A 7,812-nucleotide genomic window follows, 5' to 3' on the forward strand; every position below is an offset into this window, starting at 1 on the left:
TTGTATCGGGAGTAATCGGCATTGAATTGTGACCTATGAATCGTGACATGGATCGAATCGCCAGGTACTTGCTACTCTGTGGCAACCAGTGACGTGCGGTCAGGATAGGCAAGGTAGGCACTGCCTACCCCAGGCTGAAATGAAAGTTGAAACGTTTGGCTTTTTCTATTTATTTTAAATATTTCTTTCATTTCAGAAAGTCTTTTACGCAAATAGGCAGATGGCTATGCAGCCTTTTTACGTTGCTGTATTATTCCTATGAGAACGTGCATTTGTGAATTCAAAACATACTTAGTGCACAGCAAAGCGGTAAGATGAAATATGGGAGACCAACGCCTTAGCTACTGGATCTTCAGCAAAGTCAGGGACAAATAATTATTCGTACTTTTCACAAAGAATGGTGCAAAAAGAAAGATTGGCTTTGTGGAAGTGCTTCGATTAACTGTTTGGCATTGCTATTGCTATTGCTAGCTTGATTTTGTGAAGAATTAGGCTGTTTTACAGGGAGATATTCACTTTATTAAATTCTTTCCAGGCGAGTTTGAAACCGCCGAGTGCAACCACAACGTTTACTGTGGCTGGCAGACTGCGCATTGGCTGACGGTAACCCAGAATTTAAGATGAGAGGCAAATGTTGAGCTGCCGCACCGGAGGCGTTTGGTACGAACCCCACTCAAAGTAAAAAAAAAAGAAGAAAAAAGTAAGACTTCAAACGAGAGTAATGTTTTTTTATTTCTCCCCATACAGATGAGGCATGTGTTAAAATAGTTTGAATGTATGGCATCCTGTATCTGAATATCAAATATCTTGAGGTCAGGCTGAGTGTCCTCTTTTTTTGTAAAGGAAAATATGGTCACCCTAGGATATGTTGTACACTCGCCTGCCGACACACAAATTTGTAATTGGTGTGTGCGTCTGCCTGCCTGCCTACCCAAACCTAGAGCTCACTGCACGTCACTGGTGGCATTTAATTATTTTGTTTCCCCCCTTTGGAGGATCATCAGCTGAAAAGTTCAGTTGTAAACAAATGGCCATATTGGATTCAGGTGTTCTTAATGATTGTGCCTTTATCATCCACTGCAGTTGATTAGAAATAAAACGGGGTACAGTTGAAGTTTAACAGCAATATGTCATTTACCAGCAAACAGAGCTATTCTTTAATATCCATTTCATGCTTACAAATGCCTCGATTTTCGGGGGGTTGAAAGTATTTGGACAGTTTGCATAATTCTAAAGAGAGATATTTGTAATATTTATATGGTCCACAGACTCCACACCATATTCTGATTTTCCTCATTGCTGAGGCGTTGCCAGTCTTTCACAGCAACCACATTTGCTGCTATTTGGGTTCTGCCCTCTTTTGTCTTCAGTAAGAGAAAAGCATGTTCCTTTGGTTTAAGTTGAGGGACCTGACATAGCTTTTGAACAATACAGCGGACGGTTTCACATGATGAACATACTTTTCTCTTAATGTTATCAGATACAAGTTTATCTTTGTTTCATCTGTCAAATAGGATGTGATTGAAGAACGTGTGTGTGTGTGTGTGTGTGTGTGCGTGTGTGTGTGCGTGTGTGCGTGTGTGTGTGTGTGTGTGTGTGTGTGTGCGTGCGTGCGTGCGTGCGTGCGTGCGTGCGTGCCATCTGGTTTTCTGCTTAAGAATGGTCCTGCTGGTTTGTACCTTTTTAAAAGATACATTCTTATACATTGAGCGTTTACAATACACATCTTCTCCAATCCCCAGAATAAAATTGTTCATGCTTGTTTGTTTGTTTTCTTCATCAAAGAAAGGATTATGTTATCAAGTGTAAAGACATTTAAGACTGATGGTAAAAACAGGATCAGCGGCACCTGCATGTTCTCATCCAATAAATCATTCAATTACTGATGATGAAAAGGAGTGCAACCAGACCGTTTATTTCAATAGTTTTCTTTTCCCAAAAATACATTGTGTTGGTGTACAAAATGCAAAATCATGAATACTCTTGTCTCATGGGTGTTTTTTTTTTTGTGTGTGTCAAAGTGTTCATAGTGAAAAGGTTGTACATTTTCACTTGTCAGGGGGATCCTCTGCTGTCGGTGTATAGAAAGTACCTGGAAATTATTAATGTTTTGTGTTCATTCAGGTGCTTGATTAATGAATCTTAATTTATCGATCGAGTGCTTTGCTTTTTCGAAACAGGCTTTTTGTTCCTGCTTTGCATCGCTGTCAATTGCACTATAATTATACCTTTGTATGACTATGAAAACAGGCTGTTACGTAATACAAGTATCAGAAGGTTTAATATTGAATTGCACTGTATGTAGCAAGTCTGTGCGATTACAGTAATTGATCACAATAACTCTGGAGTTTTTTTTTTTTTACAAACAAAACAAAAAAATATCAGAATAAGCGGCGTAAGTCTCCCCCTTAAAAGAAAATGTAAATAATTTGAATAGCAACATATGTACACAATAAGTATCCATCCATCCATCCATTTTTCCTCACAAGGGTCACGGGGGGTGCTGGAGCCTATCCCAGCTGGCTTTGGGCAGTAGGCGGAGTACACCCAGAACTGGTTGCCAGCCAATCACAGGGCACACAGAGACGAACAACCACACTCACAATCACACCTAGGGACAATTTTGGAGTGTTCAATTAACCTGCCATGCATGTCTTTGGAATGTGGGAGGAAACCGGAGTACCAGGTGAAAACCCACGCAAGCACGGGGAGAACATGCAAACTCCACCCAGGAAGGCCGAAGCCCGGACTCGATCTCACGTCCTCTGCACTGGGAGGCGGACGTGCTAACCAGTCAACCACTGTGCTGCCCACACAATAAGTATGCCTAAGTAAATACTTTTGAAAGGTAATGAAATCATACACGACTATAACTAATTCAACTTGGCCCAAATTTATTTCTTTGGATTCCCGATAAGTAAAAACATTTCAATGCTAACAACAAAGTTTAACAAGGTCTCTTTGTTGATCCAAGGTAAGGGCTGAGTGGTCAGGTTATGATTTAGGGGGGCGGGGGGGCTTTTTAACCAGGGGTATGGCTCACCCTGCTCTATTCTACTAATTCCACTGACATGGCTGTGAACAGAGACAAGCGAACAAAGACAGAGTGAAATGTCTCAAACTCAGCATTTTGGTTTTGGCTACTTTTCCAACCCCTCACGCGACAAAATGAAAAAACAAAAACGTGTAGCGGTTTGATTCTTGCTAAGTTACAGACAACATGAGTGACAATAATTTCACGTTGTCTTCCTTTTAACAGCCTGATTGAATGTGTTTGTTGCCAAAGCAGTGATTCTTGATAGGATGCAATCCTGTGAACATATCTGCTTCCAAGCAGCAAACATTTTGCTGAGGTGGATTGGCTCAGCTGCATGAGCAACTCTACATGCGAAAACCAGTCCTTTTGTTTTCACACCTGTTTGTCAAGGTGCCACTAAAATATTTGCTTCATGACGTAATTGTAACATTGACAGAGGAACAGCGAACAAAGAAATAAAAAAACAACAACTTGTGCCCAGTAGGCTACACACATGCAGGGTCAATCCCACCCACCAAGTTGCTTCCTTGCTGTGGAGCGACAGCTGAAGCCAGCAAATGACAAAATATACCAGTGCGGGAGCAACCAGTGAGGCAGCACATTCTTTTTTTTTTTTTAAAGAAGATGAAAGATAATGAGTAGTGATGGCAGACGATTTTGATTTGATATAACATGATTACTTTATCTGGCATTTTTTTCCACAACAATACTTTATGTGAATGTTTATTTTACCACAATTATAAAACGCATGACAATAATTGACCATTTTAGCAATGGTAATGTGTGTTTTGTTCATAACATATTAGTTACTTATTTTTTATGAGGGATATGTAAAAAAGTAAATGCCCAGAGGCACAATTGAGCTTTACCAGTCACCAATACATTCAAAACAATGAAATGAGATTAGTGTCATTAATGAATATACAAATAAATAAATAAATTGTATTTTATTTCATAAAATGAACCATACCCTAACTGGCCAGGATTATTTAAGTACATGTCCTGACAGAAAAAGAAATACTTTCTAAATTAAACTGTCAAAATAAATTAATAATTATTATTATTATTGTTAACATAAAGTTGGATGTTTTTACTTGGCAGACTGGTGTTCAGAAACATCCGCATATCCACATTTGTTATATAGCCTGTATATAGTTAATTTATTCTAACAATTGAAGTGACAAAAGCACTTTTTAATGTATTAACTAGGGTGGTGCATTTGGAAATACAATCTGATACATTCTACTCTGAGAGCGTGAATATTCCGAGGCAAAACAAAGCCTTTTTTTCTTTGAGCTTAACAATGTTTTGTCCAGGCAAATCAATCCCCCGTTAGCCCCAAAAACTCTTCCTTCCATCTTTTACTGTCTGACGCTTTGACACACTCTGACCTCAGTCAGAGCTGCCAGAGTGCAATCCAGGCACCCTGAGAGTATGGCACTTTGAATACCCCAATGGCACATTTCAATAATGTTGTGAGTTTCCATACTGTTGGAATGTAGCAGAGTGTGCTTGGAGTGCATTTCCAAACGTACCCTTATTATTGAAACTTAGCGTAGTCGATACACAAGTGATACTTGTGAGACTATCGGTAGATCAATACCACAGAATCAACCGCACCATTAGTAAGGAAGGTGCAGATCAAATTCAACTCACAGTTGCAGCACGATATAAATAATTTTAAAGCAGAGCTGCAGTAAAATATTTACATTTCTACATTGCCCTACTAGTCTAAATACAGTATTCTGGTTAATATTGCATTAGTGGAATATGAGTTAAGCAACAAAATGCATCAGGAGGTGGCCTTCTGTGCCTGTGCCCTGAGTAATTGTGATGTCATCTTCAGTCGACAGCAAGTGGCGAAATGGCTGCACCGAGATGGATACAAATGGCTGAATTTTACTTCATAACTCATATTCCATAAATGTAATCTTAATCAGAATGTCATGTTTAGACTAGCGTGGTCACATATAACATATTATTGACAATAAATGTTTAAGGTTCCCCTTCATGACCAGGTTCCCCTCAATGACAAATCACAGCTCACCTGTTTTCTAAAGCTGAGCTATGATTGGTTGTTACCTGAGACCTGAGCAACATTAATGTCATCTTTTGTCGACAGCAAGTGGCAAAATGGCCGCCCCCTGAGATGGATAAAAACGGCTGGATTTTGCTGCTTAACTCATATTCCACCAACGCAATATTGTCCAAAATATTGTAATTAGACTAGTGGGGCTGCATAGAACATCCATCCATCCATTTTCTTAACCACTTGTCCTCACAAGGGTCACGGGGTGCGCAGGAGCCTATCCCAGCTGGCTTCGGGCAGTAGGTGGGGTACATCCTGAACTGGTTGCCAGCCAATCGCAGGCACACAGAGACGAACAACCATTCACACTCACAATCACACCTATGGACAATTTGGAGTGTTCAATTAACCTGCCATGCATGTCTTTGGAATGTGGGAGGAAACCGGAGTACCCGGAGAAAACCCACGTAAGCACGGGGAGAACATGCAAACTCCACCCAGGAAGGCCGAAGCCCGGACTCGATCTCACGTCCTCAACACTGGGAAGCGGACGTGCTAACCAGTCAGCAACCGTGCCACCCTGCATAGAACATATTATTGTAAAAAAAAAGAAGAAAAAAGAATGGGTTCACTTCACCTTAAAATGTTATATAAAATATTAAATTCATTATTATTGTTTACTGATATCCCCCCAAAAAAATTAAATAAATAAAAATAAAATTATAATCATCATTAAAAAAAAGAAAAATGTATTATTCTGTCATGACAACCTGATTATAAAATTACTCCGTTCATGGTATCATAACTGCATATCTGATGTTTGTAACAAATCATTCTGTGTCCACATTGGTAAAGAATTTTATGAATTATGAATTAATTTGTTGTAACCAAACACAGTTGGCTCAATACAAGTGAATGGATGGACGAGATGTCCCAGTTCAAGATGGCGGATAGGTCTTCATATCCTCAACCTGCTGAAGCTTCCGCTCTCAACTCTTGTCACAATTGGACCCACATTTTCCTACTTTATATGAATAATAAACAATAACAAAAATGTACTGTCAAAATAAAATAAAATATGTATATCATATTTTAAACATACTACACACAAACATGGTACTGGTAGTAAACTCAAAATTACATTACAATAATTTGTATAAAAGCCATGAATATAAAGTCGTATGTTTGTACAGTCATACACCAAGGACCCCCTATAATTTTTTACAACCTGTCCGTGACCCACCCATAATGAATGTGCAACCCACTTTGCAATCCCAGCCACCTGTTCAGAATCTCTGTGCAAGAGCTTATGTAGTTATATGGAAAAGCACCGTACTACTGTGCTTCTATATTGCACCAAAGGAGCACAGCACAGCATTCCCACGTCGGCAGCGGCACAGTACTTTCTTGGCTCACCAAGCTGTTTGAGTCACTTCTCTGCCCAACAGAAAGACTAAATATTTCACACACATTCATGACATATATTACACATGACTGTGGAACATCAGTAGTACTTAAGTAGCTTACCGCCGCCAGAGTGTGAATGTGTGAGTGCATGAATAATGTATTGTGATGTGTCTTTGAGTGTCCAAAAAGCGCTATATAAATCTAACCCATTATTATTATTATTATTATTAATATGGGAGATGAAATACATATAGTGGCAAGGAATGTCTTTTTTAGGGGTGTGCCAAAAAAATCGATTCTCATAAGAATCTCATTTAGTACGATTCAGAATCGGTTTTAAACGTCCCAAAATCAATTTTATTTAAATGATTTTATACTGTCTTCCCTTTGTTTGTGTGTGCCTTTATTGGGAGTGCTGTCCATGTTGTACCTGATTTGGCGACTTAGGGGCAGTGTGGTTCCAAGCGGTCTGATACAGTGTTAAGTTGTAGCCACATTATAGAGTAGAAGGAAAAAGTCACGATCATGTTATTCCAATAAAAGTTTTTTTTTTGCAGCGTAGAGCCATTCTTTTGAGTGCTTAAAGTGCTCCGAATAGCACTAATTAGCATTAGCGAGTCAGACTGGAGTAGATCATTACGATTCCTTGAACATCTATAAATTGAAGCAAAAATCATTGTCAATCAAATCATTTTGAATCAAAAATCGTTGTTAATCAAAAATAGATTCTGAATTCGAATCGCATCGTGAGACATTCAAAGATTCCCACCCCTAGTCTTTTTGCATGTGCATTTATGAACGGGAAATAAGCAAATTCAGTTATTTTATTTCAAAGTCATTTTCAGGATGAAACAATTGACATTAAAAAGAAAATCAATGTAAAACACGACCACAGAAATAACATGGTGAATGATTTAATGTAATGTTTTTATTTTTATTTTTTACTCTTCACACGGTCCAGGGGATGGGACAGGGAGGCAGTGCCTCCCCTGTCTACTTTGTATTTTGACTGTATGTCTTTGTATAACATAAATTTGAACAATTGTGTTGAAAACAGTTGCGTTCAATCAATAGTCATGCTTTTATTATTATATTTTACACGCTTTGGTTGTTTTTGTCATTTGTATGCTTCTTCGTTTTTTCTGGGTCACTTCAGTGAGGTTTTATTTTTATTTTTTATTATTATTATTATTATTATTTTTTAATGATTTTCTTTTTAAATCTGCAAGTTAACCAAGGTAAGGCTGGCTTTCTACGTTGAGTAACCTACAGTTACCAGTGCCCACAGAGTCTGCTCCCGACAGCCTGGAGGAGAGAGTGCGGTATTACATCCCGTGGC

Source organism: Vanacampus margaritifer, chromosome 4 (genome assembly GCF_051991255.1).
Source record: "Vanacampus margaritifer isolate UIUO_Vmar chromosome 4, RoL_Vmar_1.0, whole genome shotgun sequence".
Taxonomy (NCBI): Eukaryota; Metazoa; Chordata; class Actinopteri; order Syngnathiformes; family Syngnathidae; genus Vanacampus; species Vanacampus margaritifer.